Source organism: Manis javanica, chromosome 2 (genome assembly GCF_040802235.1).
Source record: "Manis javanica isolate MJ-LG chromosome 2, MJ_LKY, whole genome shotgun sequence".
Taxonomy (NCBI): Eukaryota; Metazoa; Chordata; class Mammalia; order Pholidota; family Manidae; genus Manis; species Manis javanica.
In genome coordinates this window covers 104,657,764-104,673,559 of record NC_133157.1, presented here as the reverse complement: position 1 = coordinate 104,673,559, position 15,796 = coordinate 104,657,764, and the positions used below count along the sequence as shown (strand labels likewise).

The 15,796-nt window shown below is 38.7% G+C and overlaps 1 pseudogene; it reads right to left on the bottom strand.

Annotated features, from left to right (window-relative positions):
* Positions 1 to 2,759: 2,759 nt before the first annotated feature.
* On the bottom strand, positions 2,760 to 14,182 carry LOC108398448 (heterogeneous nuclear ribonucleoprotein A1-like 2; annotated as a pseudogene).
* Positions 14,183 to 15,796: the final 1,614 nt, after the last annotated feature.

The window sequence follows — 15,796 nt, the reverse complement described above, 5'->3', positions numbered from 1 at the left end:
GGGTAATTATCGATAGATATGTACTTATTGCTGTTGCAGGCTTTAGATTCATGGTTGTCAAAGGTTCAAGGGTAATTCTCACTATCTAACAGTCTAATTTAACTCACTTAGTATCCTATTACAAACACAACCTCAGGGTTCTTTCTTTTTCCTCCTTTTTCTTCCTCCTCCATTCTTTATATAGTAGGTATCATATTCTGTACTCTTTGTCTATCCCTTGATTGTCTTTGGGAGTAGTTAATTTGATTTTGTATCTGCTTCATAATTAATTGTTTTACTTTGCTGTGGTTTTATTTCCCCTGGTGACAGTTGTTTAGCCTTAGGAATACTACCATGTATAGCAGTCCCTCCAATATGCACTGTAGAGGTAGTTTGTGGGAGGTAAATTCTCTCAGCTTTTGCTTATCTGAAAATTGTTTCATCCCTCCTTCAAATTTAAATGATAACCTTGCCGGGTATAGTATTCTTGAATCAAGGCCCTTCTATTTTATTGCATTAAATATATGATGCCACTTCCTTCTGGCCTATAAGGTTTCTGTTGAGAAGTCTGATGATAGCCTGATGGTTTTCCTTTATATGCTATCTTTTTTCTCTCTCTAGCTGCTTTTAAAAGTCTGTCCTTATCCTTGATCTTTGCCATTTTAATTATTTTATGTTGTGGTGTTGTCTTCCTTGGGTCCCTTATGTTGGGAGATCTGTGGACCTCTATGACCTGAGAGAATATCTCCTTCCCCAAATTGGGGAAGTTTTCAGCAATTACCTCTTCAAAGACACTTTCTATCCAGTTTTCTCTCTCTTCTTCTTCTGGTACCTATATAATGCAAATATTGTTCCATTTGGTTTGGTCATGCTATTCCCTCAATATTCTTTCATTCTTAGAGATCCTTTTTTGTCTCTGTGCCTCAACTTCTTCATATTCCTCTTCTCTAATTTCTATTCCACTTACCATCTCTTCTACTACATCTAATCAGCTTTCAAATCCCTCCATTGTATGTTTCATTTCAGGTATGGAATTTCTTAATGATTGAATATCTGTCCTAAATTCATCCCTGAGTTATTCTGTACCTCCATCAGCATGTTTATGATTTTTATTTTGAACTCTCTTTCAGGAAGGTTGGTGAGTTCAGTTTCATTTTGCCCTTTTTCTGGTGTTTGCGATATTTTTGTTTGAACCAGGTTCGTTTGATGTTTCATATTTGTATGTGGTGCCCTCTAGTGCCCAGAAGCTGTAGTCCCTGGACCTGCTCATCCCCTGGAGTGGTGTCCGGGATCACAGGGGAGTGGCGCTTGTGCCTGGGGGGAGGAGAGAGCTTTTTCCTGCTTCCTGGCTGCAGTGCCTTTCTCTACTGTCAGAACTAGTGGGCTGGCACCCAAGTTTAAGCCTCTGTGCTTTGCGTCTGTAGCTGCCATCTGTGGGGCTTCCCTCTGGCTGGCCTGATGCCCGGACAGGGACTGCCAGTTTGAAAGCTGGTGCCAGCTGGCCAGTAGGAAGGCACAGCAGGATGCGTATTACAGTGAGGGGCCTTGGAGCTGAGTAGGCAGCTCGGAGGATGGAGCATCTGAAGCCCCTGAAAGTTCCCAACCTGCTGGGCAGAGCGTGTGCAGACAACCTAGTCCACCTCTCCCTTCTCCAGCGCAGTAAGCTCCATGCAAACCCCAGCCCTTCAGCAGCCCTCTTGATGCTAGGAAGCCTCTCAGACCACCCACCTTTCCTTTGTCCCAGAGCAGCCAGATGTGGATCCCTTTCCTCCATAAACAGCTGGAATCTCAGTCTCCCCAAGTGTTTGCCTGTCTTAGCTTTCCAACTCCACTAATCTCCAGAGCACCATGCAATGTAGGTTTGTGCTCCCATAGCAGATCTCCAGGGCATGGTGTTCAACAGTTCTAGGCTACCACCTGCTCCCCACTCCGTTTCTCTTCCTCCCGCCAGTGACTAGGGAGGGGGAAAGGCTTGGGTCCCTCTGGATCAAGGCTTTGGTATGTTACACTGTTTCATGAGGTCTGCTCTGTTCTCCAGGTGTATGCAGTCTGGTGCAGCCTTCTTTCCTGTTGCTCTTTTTAGGATTCATTGTATTAACTATATTTTCATAATGTATGTGGTTTTGGGAGGAGTTATCTGTCTCACCTCTCATGCTGCCATCTTGAATCCTCTTGTATTTTGAAGTTATGTTTTTAGATTTATGAGCATCAGAACTTTTGGTAAATTTATCATGAAGTAAATCAACTCTTGATATTTTTCTCAAGAAAATATTAAATTGTTTATTCATTACACATGACAACTGGATGATACACAAGCTTCATTCCCATCTCTAATTTTATCTAGTACTGTAATTCAATTTAGATATATTGCATAAGATGTGCCAACAATCATATTAATAGCCAAATAAACTCTATGACTTTGCTTGGGTGATCCTTTTAATGGAACTCCATGTCACAACCTCATAAGTCTGTTAAACTACAACAAGATTTCTAGAGATAATGGCTTCTGTGTCCAAGCAGGTTGTAAATAAATTTCAAATGGAACTTGACATCACCCTGAAACTTCTGTTGGGGTAGTTTACCAAAATACCTTCAGAGTAGACTAACTTTACATAGCACATTTAAAAAGACACACTTATTCAGCATCATGATCAGACTATTACATTCAGCAAACAATAGCATGGGTGCAAAAAAATACGTATATATATATATATATATATATATATATATATATATATATATACATTAAAGCCCTTTGTTGGAATGCTTTACACTTACAGAACAGAAACTAAAATAACCTGTTAAACAGTTTGTTACAAACACAGTCCTGAGTTTTTGCCCTTGCACATGAGTATTGTCTAAAACATTTCTTCTTTGCAGCAGCTAGACCCTGCCACCACTGTGCTTGGCTTTGTTCACAAATATGTTGTAACCTGTAGCTTCCCTGTCACTTCTTTGGCTCTCTCTCCTGCTAATCCTTCTTTCCTTGCAATAATTGAAACCTTCTGCCACTTCCCTAACTACCGCTGCTGCGGGACCCACCACACCTTGGTTTCCTGGTTTGGCAAAGTATTGGCTTCCCCCTACCATAGGGGCCTGAGCTTCTGCCTCTGAAGCTTCCTTCTTTTGTGGGTCCAAAATTTGAAGATTGATTGTTGTGACTGCTGAGCTCATTGTAGCTTCTGCCACCTCCAGAATTGCTTCCATCATGACCAAATCTATTACAGTTGTCTCCACTGCCACTGTATCCCCCACCACCTTGGCTGTGCCCAAAGCCACCTCAACCACTGAAGTATCCTCCATGACCCTAGTTGTTTCCACCAAAACTACCTCCACGACCCCCACCAGAGTTGCCACAACCCTTCTGACCTCTTTGGCTGGAGGAAGCTCTAGCCATCTCTTGGTCAAATATGGCTTTCCTTACTTCACAGTTGTGGCCCTTCACTGTGGTATTTCTGAATAACAATCTTGTCTATGGAGTCATGGTCATCAAAGGTTAGAAAAGCAAAGCCCGTCTTGCCACTGCTTCAGTCAGTCATGATTTCAATCACTTCAGTTTTCCCATATTGTTTGAAATAGTCCTTAGATGATGTTCTTCATTATCTCCTTTAATGCCACCAAAAAAAACTTCTTCACAGTTAAGTGGGCACGAAGCCTTTGAGGCTCTTCTCTGAAGCAGCTGTCTTTGGTTCTGCAACTCTTCCATCCACCTTGTGTGGCCTCGCATCCATGGCTGTGCCCGCCTCCCCCGCAGTGGCACTGGTGACAGAGCCAAGGCCTTTGGAGCACTTGGTGTGGGATTCATATAGAAATCAAGTATAGAAATCAAATGTATAATCATATATGACTTGATTATTTTTCCTCTAATTCCTGATATGTGATCAAGAACAGAACAAACAAGACCAAAACAAGTTTCTGTGACCTAATTTCCCTTGCTATTGTTTCAATACCTCGTAAGACGTCGCGCCCCAGGAGACTGGGAACTGCCGAGGATTAAGTTTAGAGTTAGTTAACGATTGTGTATTAAGTCTCCCACACAGAATTCTATTCTTGTTTTAGAAAAAGAAATATTTTCAGAAAAACGCACTTCCATAGCTGATCGTCCATCACTCTTTAAAAGATCAAAATTAAGCATATGTAAAGCATGCATTAGTCATTGGTTTGCAGTTAATTTTATCATATTGGGGAGTGATCCCCCTTTTTGTTTTAATAAGCAATGCTTAAAAATAAGATGACAATGTTCAATTAGAACTTGACCTGTAGAATTATAAGGAATGCCTGTTTTATGAGTGATATTATATAACTGAAAGAATTTTCTTAGTCTAGAAGAAAGGTAAACTGGAGCATTGTCAGTTTTTATGGTGGCAGGAACACCCAGTACTGCAAACGCTTTTAAAAGATGAGTAATAACATGATGAGATTGTTGGCCGTGGCCCACGAAGCAGAAGAATAAGTGTCAATGGAAACATGAACATGTTTGAGAGTTCCAAATTCAGGAACAATAGTAACATCCATTTGCCATAGGGCATTGGAACATTTTCCCCTGGGAGCAGTTACAGCTGGTAAATGAGGAGAATTAATTTGAGAACAGGTTGGACAAGAATTTAAAATATTCTGAGCTTCTGATGCAGAGAGAGAAAAACGTTTTTGTAAAGTAAAGGAGGGAGCATGAGTCAGGTTATGATAGCATTGAGTCGATGAGTGATTAACTAAGGAAACAAGCTTGTCTAGTTTATCATTATTGCATGATAAAGGATCTGGTAGATTAGAGTGTGATCGTATATGAGTAATAAAGAAGGGGTGTAGATGCTGATGGATGCATGCCTGTAACTGAGAAAATAAAGTGTTAATAGGGGATGGTACGGTGCCCAACACCACAGTTTCTAATAGAGGAACAGAAAAGGCAGCATAAGCAGAGTCAGTAACAATTTTGAGAGGACCTGGAAAGTCTTGCAGAGATTGCAATACAGTGTATAATTCATTTTGTTGTGCAAAACTAAAAGACATTTGAAAAGTTTTTGGCAAACCAAAACAACCTGTATAGGCTGCTTTAAAAGATTTTCTACCATCTGTAAAAGAGGTAACTATTTAATAATGGAGTAAGAGAAGTTTTTTGAGGAAGGATCCATTGATGGCACTGAAAAAAGGAAAATAATTTATTCTTAGGGTAATGACAGTCAGTATTTCCTAAAAAATCAGAAAGTGCAATTTGCCAATGAGTATTTTCTTGAAATACTTGTACAATATATTTTTTATTAAGATATGATTGATATACACTCTTACTGAAGGTTTCACATGAAAAAACAATGTGGTTACTACATTTACCCAAATTATCAAGTCCCCAGCCATACCCCAATGCAGTCATTGTCCATCAGTATAGTAAGATACCACAGATCCACTGTGTGCCTTCTGTGTGCTACACTGTTCTCTCCGTGATCCCCCACACCATGTTTACTAAACATAATACCCCTCAATCCCCTTCTCCCTCCCTCTCCACCCACCCTCCCACACCCCTCCCCTTTGGTAACGACTAGTTCATACTTGGAGTCTCTGAGTCCGCTGCCATTTTGTTCCTTCAGTTTTGCTTCATTGTTATACTCCACAAGTGAGGGAAATCATTGGCATTTGTCTTTCTCAGCCTGGCTTATTTCACTGAGCATAATATCCTCCAGCTCCATCCATGTTGTTGCAAATGGTAAGATTTGTTTCCTTCTTACGGGCTGAATAGTATTCCATTGTGTATATGTACCACATCTTCTTTATCCATTCAGCTACAGATGGACACTGAGGTTGCCTCCATTTCTTGGTAAATAGTATCGCAGCACTTTTTACAACTGGAGTTGCTTCCATATCCTTGCTATTGTAAAAAGTGCTGCGATATTTTGGATGATAATCCCTTGTTGGATATGTCATTTACACATATATTCTCCCATACTGTAGGATGCCTTTTTGTTTTGTTGATGATATCCTTTGCCAAAAAAAAATTTTTAGTTTGATGTAGTCCTATGAGTTCATTTTTGCTTCTGTTTCCCTTTCTTGAGGAGATGGGTACAGGAAGAAGTTGCTCATGCTTATATTCAGGAGATGTTTGCCTATGTTGTCTTCTAAAAGTTTTATGGTTTCATGACTTACAATCAAGTCTTTAATCCATTTCAAGTTTACTTTTGTGTATGCAGTTAAACAATAATCCAGTTTCATTCTCTTGCATGTAGCTGTCCAGTTTTGCACCAGCTGTTGAAGAGGCTGTCATTTCCCCATTGTATGTCCATGGCTCCTTTATCATATATTAATTGAGTATATTTGGTTGGGTTTATATCAGGGCTCTCTAGTCTGTTCCATTGGTCTATGGGTCTGTTCTTGTGCCAGTATCAAATTGTTTTGATTACTGTGGCTTTGTAGTAGAGCTTGAAGTTGGGGAGTGTAATTTCCCCTGCTTTATTCTACCTTCTCAGGATTGCTTTGGTTGTTCAATGTCTTTTGTGGTTCCATATGAATTTTAGGATGATTTTCTATAGTTCATTGAAGAATGCTATTGGTATTTTGATAGGAATTGCATTGAATCTATAGATTGCTTAAGGCAGGATGGCCATTTTGACAATATTAATTCTTCCTATCCATGAGCAGGGGATGTGTTTCCATTTATTGGTATCTTCTTTAATTTCTCTCACGAATGTCCTATAGTTTTCAGAGTATAGATCTTTCACTTCCTTGATTAGGTTTATTCCTAGGTATTTTATTCTTTTTGATGCAATTGAGAATGGAATTGTGTTCCTCATTTCTCTCTCTGATAGTTCATTGTTAGTGTATAGGAATGCAACAGATTTCTGTGTATTAATGTTGTATCCTGCAACTTTGCTGAATTCAGATATTAGATCTAGTAGTTTTGGAGTGGATTCTTTAGGGTTTTTTTATGTACAATATCATGTCATCTGCAAACAGGGACAGTTTAACTTCTTGCTTGCCAATCTGGATGCATTTTATTTGTTTGTGTTGTGTGATTGCTGTGACTAGGACCTCCAGTACTATGTTGAATAGAAGTGGGGAGAGTGGGCATCCTTGTCTTGTTCTTGATCTTAAAGGAAAAGCTTTCAGTTTCTCGCTGTTAAGTATAATGTTGGCTGCGGGTTTGTCATATATGGCCTTTATTATGTTGAGGTACTTGCCCTCTGTACCCATTTTGTTGAGAATTTTTATCATGAATGGATGTTGAATTTTGTCAAATGCTTTTTCACCATCTATGGAGCTGATCATGTGGTTTTAGTCCTTTTTTTTTGTTGTTGATGTGGTGGATAATGTTGATCAATTTTCAAATGTTATGCTATCCTTGCATCCCTGCCATCTTGATCATGATGGATGATCTTTTTGATGTATTTTTGAATTCAGTTTGCTAATATTTTGTTGAGTATTTTTGCATCTATATTCATCAGGTATATTGGTCTGTAATTTTCTATTTTTGTGGTGTCTTTGCCTGGTTTTGGTATTAGAGTGATGTGGGCCTCATAGAATGTTTGGTAGTATTCCCTCCTCTTCTATTTTTTGGAAAATTTTAAGGAGAATGGGTATTATGTCTTCACTAAATGTTTGATAAAATTCAGCAGTGAAACCATCTGGTCCAAGAGGTTTGTTCTTAGGTAGGTTTCTGAATACCAGTTCAATTTTATTGCTGGTAATTGGTGTGTTCAGATTTTCTGTTTCTTCCTGGGTCAGCCTTGGAAGGTTGTATTTTTCTAGAAAGTTGTCCATTTCTTCCAGGTTGTCCAGTCTGTTAGCATATAATTCTTCATAGTATTCTCTAATAATTCTTTGTATTTCTGTGCTGCCTGTAGTGATTTTTCCCATCTCATTTCTGATTCTGTTTATGTGAGTAAATTCTTTTTTTTCTTGATAAGTCTGGCTAGGGGTTTATCTGTTTTGTTTATTTTCTCGGACAATCAGCTCTTGCTTTCATCGATTCTTTCTATTGTTTTATTCTTTTCAGTTTTATTTATTTCTGCTCTAATCTTCATTATGTCCCTCCTTCTACTGACTATGGGCCTCATTTGTTCTTCTTTTTTCTAGTTTCATTAATTGTGAGTTTAGACTGCTTATATGGGGTTGTTCTTCTTTCTTGATGTAGGCCTATATTGCAATATACTTTCCTCTTAGCACAGCCTTGGCTGCATCCCACAGATTTTGCAGTGTTGAATTATTGTTGTCATTTGTCTCCATATATTGCTTGATCTGTTTTGATTTGGTCATTTATCCATTTGTTATCTAGGAGTATGTTGTGAAGCCTCCATGTGTTTGTGGGATTTTTCAATTTTCTGTGCATTATTTATTTGTAGTTTCATACCTTTGTGGTCTGAGAAACTGGTTGGTACAATTTCAATCTTTTTGAATTTACTGAAGCTTTTTTTGTGGCCTAGTATATGATCTATTCTTGAAAATGTTCCATGTGCACTTTAGGAGAATGTGTATTCTGTTGCCTTTGGGTGTAGAGTTCTGTAGATGTCTGTTAGGTCCATCTGTTTTAGTGTGTTGTTCAGTGCCTCTGTCTCCTTACTTATCTTGTGTCTGGTTGATCTGTCCTTTGGAGTGAGTAGAGTGTTGAAGTCTCCTAGAATGAATGCATTGTATTCTATTTCCCCTTTTAATTCAATTAGTATTTGTTTCACATACATGGGTGCTCCTGTGTTGTGAGCATAGATATTTATAATGGTTATATCTTCTTGTTGGTTTAACCCCTTTATCATTTTGTAATGTCCTTCTTTGTTTCTTGTTACTTTCTTTGTTAAGTTTATTTTGTCTGATACAAGTACTGCAACTCCTGCTTTTTTCTCTCTGTTAGCTGCGTGAAATATCTTTTTTCATCCCTTCACTTATAGTCTGTGTACATCTTTGGATTCAAAGTAAGTCTCTTGTAGGCAGCATATAGATGGGTCTGGTTCTTTTATCCATTCAGTGATTCTATGTCCTTGTATTGGTGCATTCAGTCCATTTACAATTAGGGTGATTATCGATGGGTATATACTTATTGCCATTGCAGGCTTTAAATCTGTGGTTACCAAAGGTTCAAGGTTAACTTCCTTACTATCTAAAAGTCTAACTTAACTCACTTAATATGCTGTTAGAAAAACAATCTAAAGGTTCTTTTCTTTTTCTCCTCCTTTTACTTCCTCCTCCATTCTTTATATATGAGGTATATTCTATATTCTTTGTCTATCCCTTGATTGACTTTGGTGATTGTTAATTTAATTTTGCATTTGCTTAGTAATTAGCTGTTCTACTTTCTTTACCATGGTTTAATTTCCTCTGGTGGCAGCTATTAAACCTTGGGAACACTTCCATCAATAGTAGTCCTTCCAAAATAGACAGTAGAGATGGTTTGTGGGGGGCAAATTCTCTCACCTTTTGTTTATCTGGAAATTGTTTAATCCCACATTCAAATTTCAATGATAATCTTGCCGGATAAGGTAATCTTGGTTCCAGGCCCTTGTTCTTCCTTGCATTAAATACATCATGCCTCTCCCTTCTGGCCTGTAAGGTTTCTGTTGAGAAGTCTGATGTTAGCCTTATGGGCTTTCCTTTGTATGTGATCTTATTTCTCTTGCTCCTTTTAACAGTCTGTTCTTATCCTTGGTCTTTGCCAATTTTATTATGTTTTGGTGTTGTCTTCCTTGGATCCCTTGTGTTGGGAGATCTTGGGTCTCCATGGCCTGAGAGACTATCTCCTTCCCCAGATTGGGGAAGTTTTCAGCAATTACCTCCTCAAAGACACTTTCTATCCCTTTCTCTCTCTGTCTTCTTCTTCTGGTATCCCTATAATGCGAATATTGTTATGTTTGGATTGGTCACACAGTTTTCTCAATATTCTTTTATTCTTAGAGATCCTTTTTCCTCTCTGTTCCTCAGCTTCTTTCTATTCCTCTTCTCTAGTTTCTATTTCATTTATCATTTCCTCCACCATATCTATCCTGCTTTTAATACCCTCCATTGTGCTCTTCAACGATTGGCTCTCTGACCAGAATCATTCCTGAATTCTTGAATATCTTTTTGTATCTCCATTAGCATGTTGATGATTTTTATTTTGAACTCCCTTTCAGGAAGAGTCATAAGGTCCATGTCATTTAAATCTTTCTCTGGAGTTATATTAAATTTACTCTGGACCAGGTTCCTTTGGCATTTCATATTTTTATATAGTGCCCTCTAGTGCCCAGAAGCTGTACTCTTTGGAGCTGCTCAGCCCCTGAAGCAATGTCGGGGGTCACGGGGGGGCGGTATTGGTGCCTGGGGGGAGGAAAGAGCTATTTCCAGCTTCCCAGCTGCTATGCCTGTCTCCGTCCACTGCCTGACCCAGTGGGCTGAGCACGCAGTTACAAGCTTTTGCCCCAGAGCAGCCGTATATAGATTCCTACTTTCCACAAGTGGCTGGGATCTCAGTCTCTCCAGGAATTCTGCCTGTGTTAGCTTTCCAATCCCGTAATCATGCAAGTATCATGAAAGCACCATGAAATACAGGTTTTTGCTCCCAGAGCAAATCTCCGGAGCTAGGTATTCAGCAGTCCCAGGCCTTCCACTCCCTCCCTGCTCCGTTTCTCTTCCTCCCGCCAGTGATCTGGGGTGGGGGAAAGGCTTGGGTCCCAATGGGCCACAGCTTTGATACGTCACCCAGTTCCGTGAGGTCTGCTCTTTTTGTCCAGGTGTATGCAGTCTGGTGCAGTCCTCTTTCCTGTTGCTCTCTCAGGATTAGTTGCATCAACTATATTTTCGAATTGTATGCGGCTTTAGTAGGAAGCCTCTGTCTCACCTCTCACGCCACCATCTTTAATCTCATTTGTACAATATTTTGTTTAGACAATGGAAGAATAATGGAGTGAGGATCTTGACCAATCATCTGTCTTAATCTCTGTCGTCCTTTGAGAATAATGGAGGCTACTTTGTTGATGTAAGGTTGTAACGAGGGTTTAGTTTGATACTGTAAAAATATCCATTCTAGCCAACCATCACATTGACAGAGCAATCCTGTGGGAGAGTGGGATATAAAGTAAATTAATAAAAGTAAGGGTTTGTGTAAGTCAACTTTTGGTAATTGAGCTTTTCACTCCCCGATATGATAAAATTAACTGCAAACCAATGATTAATGTATGCTTTACATATCCTTAGTTTTGATCTTTTAAAGAGTGATGGATGATCAGCTATGGAAGTGCATTTGTCTGAATATTTCTCTTTCTAAAACAACAGTAGAATTCTGTGTGGGGGACTTAATACACAATCATTAACTAACTCTAAACTTAATCATTGGCAGTCTCCAGTCTCCTGGGGTGCAACGTCTTACTTATTGAAGCAATAGCAAGTGTAGTTATGTCACAGAAACTTTTGGTGTTGTTTATTCTGTTCTTGATCACATATCAGAATTATAGGAAAAGTAATCAAGTCATATATGATTATACATTTGATTTCTATACTTAGTTTATATATTAATTCCACATTTGCCTGGGTTACCTAACTGGTTTTCTTGGTTTCATTGGATATGGCCAGTAATTGTAGGTCTTCTTTTGTTATGTATCTGTATTCCTGTTCTGTTAATGTGTGTACGTAATTTAATTAGTAGTTTGTTAAAACCTATACATGCTTACATTACTCTACAAGAAGTTATGTCAAAGAAATAATCAATCTTCTCATATTTCTTCCATTTGCTACTTCTATAGCCTTTCTTTTTCCTTCCTAAATATAGCCCTTTACTAGAATTCGTGCCTTATTCTTAAAATTACTGTACATCATAATCCTTCCAGCTGGTAAAGATACCTCAAGACAAGTGCTGGGCATAGAAGCCATGGGGCGTAAATCTGCAAAGAAGTAAAAAGCTAACCTTTTCAAAGAATACTACTTATCTCTCATTTTCTAACTTTACGTCTCCCTGTATGGCCCTGGAAGATGGCTGGTTAGCCAGAGGTGGGTAACATTTCTCAAGGGAGGGACAACCTAAGATAGGCACAGTCATGGGGGGGCCATCAGGTGAGAAATTGGGGGTCATCAGAGGTGAGACTTAGAACCTCACCCACCCCCTGCCCAGTTTTGAGAGAAATCGTCTGCACCCATGGCTGTTTTGTTGCCCTTGTCTAGCTCATATCAAGATCAATACCCAGTCTATAGGCACAGACCTGACCGCCCACACTTCCCTTCCTACTGCACTAAACTCTACTTCCCATCTTTATTTTACATCAAGAGATTTAAAATATAGATTATCTTTTATGAAAAGGTAAACTGTGTTAAAAAGCTTTCTATTAGAAACTGTAATCTTTATTATGTCTACCACTACTTTAACAGTTTATTAAAAAAATAAGGGGGAAATGTGGGATTAATATATAAATCAAGTATAGAAATCAAATGTATAATCATATATGACTTGATTATTTTTCCTGTAATTCCTGATACATGATCAAGAACAGAACAAACAAGACCAAAACTGTTTCTGTGACCTTATTGCCCTTGCTATTGTTTCAATACCATGTAAGACATCACACCCCAGGAGACTGGGGACTGCTGAGGATTAAGTTTAGAGTTAGTTAATGATTGTGTATTAAGTCCCCCACACTGAATTCTATTGTTGTTAACATGTATTTGCTCAATAAATATGAGGGGTGCCCTCTCAGCACCACTCTTGTGCTGTTAAGCCTCGAGTCCCCTGGCTGGTCCTTTCGGATCTTCGATATCTCATCGTGTCTCCTCCCTTATCTATGGGTCAGAAGCAGGGAGGGACCGACAGCTTGGTGTTTGGGTCTCACTGCCACAGCCCGTGAGCACTCCCCGTTGCTCAGAACGGCTCCTCAGACTCCCATCAGTGGTTTCAAAGCTCAGACCTCCGATGAAGAGCTTCCACAGCTGTTCGGACCCTTTGGGAGACTCTGAGTTAGACATGCTGGCAGTGGGAGGGGGAACTTCAATGATGCTTACACAGTAGTGTCCACAGGCAGAAAGCAAGCAACTCTGGATTCTTAGTAATTCTTTTTTGTGCTTAAGTCTATTTAGTATATATCAACTTTCCTTTGGCCAGTATTTATCTGGTACTGTGATCATCACTGGTTGGCCAACCAGAATCCGTTTTTCCTTTTTACTTCCAATAAAACCTCAGTTTTGTTCAGGTAGCCACTTCTTTCTCACATCACTAAGTGATTCAGGTGAAGGTTTGATCGGTCTAGGAGTGAGTCCATATGTTTTCCAGTTGATTAGCTATTGGCTGTGAGCATTGGTAGTGCTGGCCAAAATGAAGGGTGCTGGTAGGTGGGGGAGCATCCTTTTTTCTGAGCAAGAGCCATGGTCTCTTATCTCTACCTGAATTTTGCTGTTTCTGGTATATACTTAAAATTGTGGCACCCATCTTGCTACAAGCCTAAAAACCAACACATGTTCTCAGAGCACAGAGAAGAAAAGAACCCAGCTCAATAAAGCTGAGTTGCTTTGGACTCAAACACAGAGGTTTTTTTTTTTTTAACCTCTTAAGAGATACTTTCAGCCATTTACATTCATTTAATAATATATTTGCTCTTTTGTCCTCTTTTCTGTTTTCCACTACTTTCCAGTTTTTTTTGCTTTTTAATTTCTTGTTAAATGTACTTGGTTTTATTTGCTTTTTTCCTTATAATTTTTGAAGATTATCATCTTTTCCCTTTCTGCAAGCAGTTGCCTTTAAAAATAAGAAAAATTCTTGATGTCCAATGCCAGTTTTCTAATAGCAAAAATTGATGAAATCTAAATGTTAGTAAGAGTGAAATAAATCACTGTGCACACAAATAATGAGATGTTTATAAGCAATTGAAGTGGTAATATTGATATTCACTAGAAAAAATTTTAAGACATGCTGCTAGATGATGAAAGCAGTTCATTAAATTCTATTTGTAGGTGACTTTCTCAGACTTCCTTTAGGTGATTACCACTCCCATTATATTTAGCAGAAATTCTGTTATGTTGCTGACATGCAAATGCCATCTTTTCCTAGTCTCCACAGCTAGTCCCAGTTTTCTCTCATTTCTCTATTCCTTTAGTCCTATCATTGTTTGAGTGGTGGTGTAAGAATTAGGGTTTCTCCCAAATCCTACCATCTGCAACAACATGGATGAAGTTAGAGGATACTATGCTCAGTGAAATAAGTCAGACAGAGAAAGACAAATACCAAATGATTTCCCTCATTTGTGGAGAATAACAATGAAGCAAAAGTGAAGGAACAGAACAGCAGCAGACTCACAGACTCCAAGAAGAGACTAGTGGTTACCAAAGGGGAGGGGTGAAGGAGGGTGGGTGGGCAGGGAGGGAGAAAGGGATTGAAGGGTATTATGATTAGTACACATGGTGTGGGGGAGGTCACGGGGAAGACAGTGTAGCACAGAGAAGACAAGTAGTGACTGTGTGGCATCTTACTACACTAATGGACAGTGACTGCAATGGGGTAAGGGGAGGGGACTCAGTGATATGGGTAAATGTAGTAGCCACATTGTTTTTCTTGTGAAACTTTCAGAAGAGTGTATATCAATGATATGTCAATGAAAATAAAATAAATAAATAAAAGAAGAAAAAAGAATTAGGGTTTCTCCCTTTTCTGCAAGTCATTTGTTTTTCTTTATAAATTAATGTTTTATTTCATTCATTCATTCCTTCAATAAATATTAATGACTTCTTACTAAGTGCTGTATTTAAGTCTAATTGTAAGGCTAGATATTTAAGCTTAACTGTAAGATTAGGTGATCTTTCACCTAGGAAGAGAGTGGAAGGTAGAAGGTGTCTAGGAAATAAAAGCCCCAGTAGGTTGGAATGACCATGAATGAAGGAGAGAGAGTCTCTCACTCACGCATTTCTTGTGTTCCAGCTGAGAAGGCAGGGTGGTAATAAAAAAAAGTTCAAGGAAAGTAATAGATTAGTAATTCTGAAGTTGTTTTAAGATGTGGGTTTTACTCAATAACTTATCAAGAAAAAGCTCTGCCACTTCAATACTTGGAAAACCAATAGCCTTATTTATTATCTATGTGTCTCAGTTTCCTCTCTAAATAGAGTAATAACTAATACCAGCCTCCCTGGGTCTAGCCTGAGGACTGAGTGAACAAAGGTAAAATGCAGTAATAATGATGTTACCATTACATGATATAATGACATATTACATATAAATGCTATTAGTGTCTTATGTTTTATTAGACATGCCAGACACTGTTGTACTTACTTCTCTTATGTTAGCTTAATCCTCTTGACATCCGATGAAGTTGCTGTAATTATTCTTATTTTGCAGATGAGGTTTAGAGGCTTACTCTAAATATTTTTTTCCCTAAAAAATAAAAATGTTTTCCTAGAAATTTTAAATACATCAAAACTAGTCGTTACAGGGAAAAAGCCGAAATTATCCTTTACAGAGCAAAAAATCAGTGTTAAGAGCATAAAAATGTTTCATGCACATTTATTCTCACCGATTAAATATCACTGAAATTAAAATAGAATTTATTCAGATGATAATTACATGTGGAACAACTTAATGTGCATTGGAATGTTTTCCATGCACATGATGTAGTGAGCTGTAAGCACAAGAAGGTTTGACTCCTTGGAAGATCCAGTGTGAGATACGGATTCACATCCCCACCAATTTATCGATTACAGCTTAGAAGGTAGGTGGCTGTGTAGCAGCTCTTCACATTTTCTCATACATGGAACTGTTGCTTTTTTTAAAGGCAAAATAAAAGAGATCCAGGCTAAGATCACTAAGAATGTTTTCTAACCTGCCACTGTTTGCTACATGATAGTTCTGTTTCTGATTACTTGCCATTTATTCACCCAAACCAGATCAGACTAGGAAAGGACA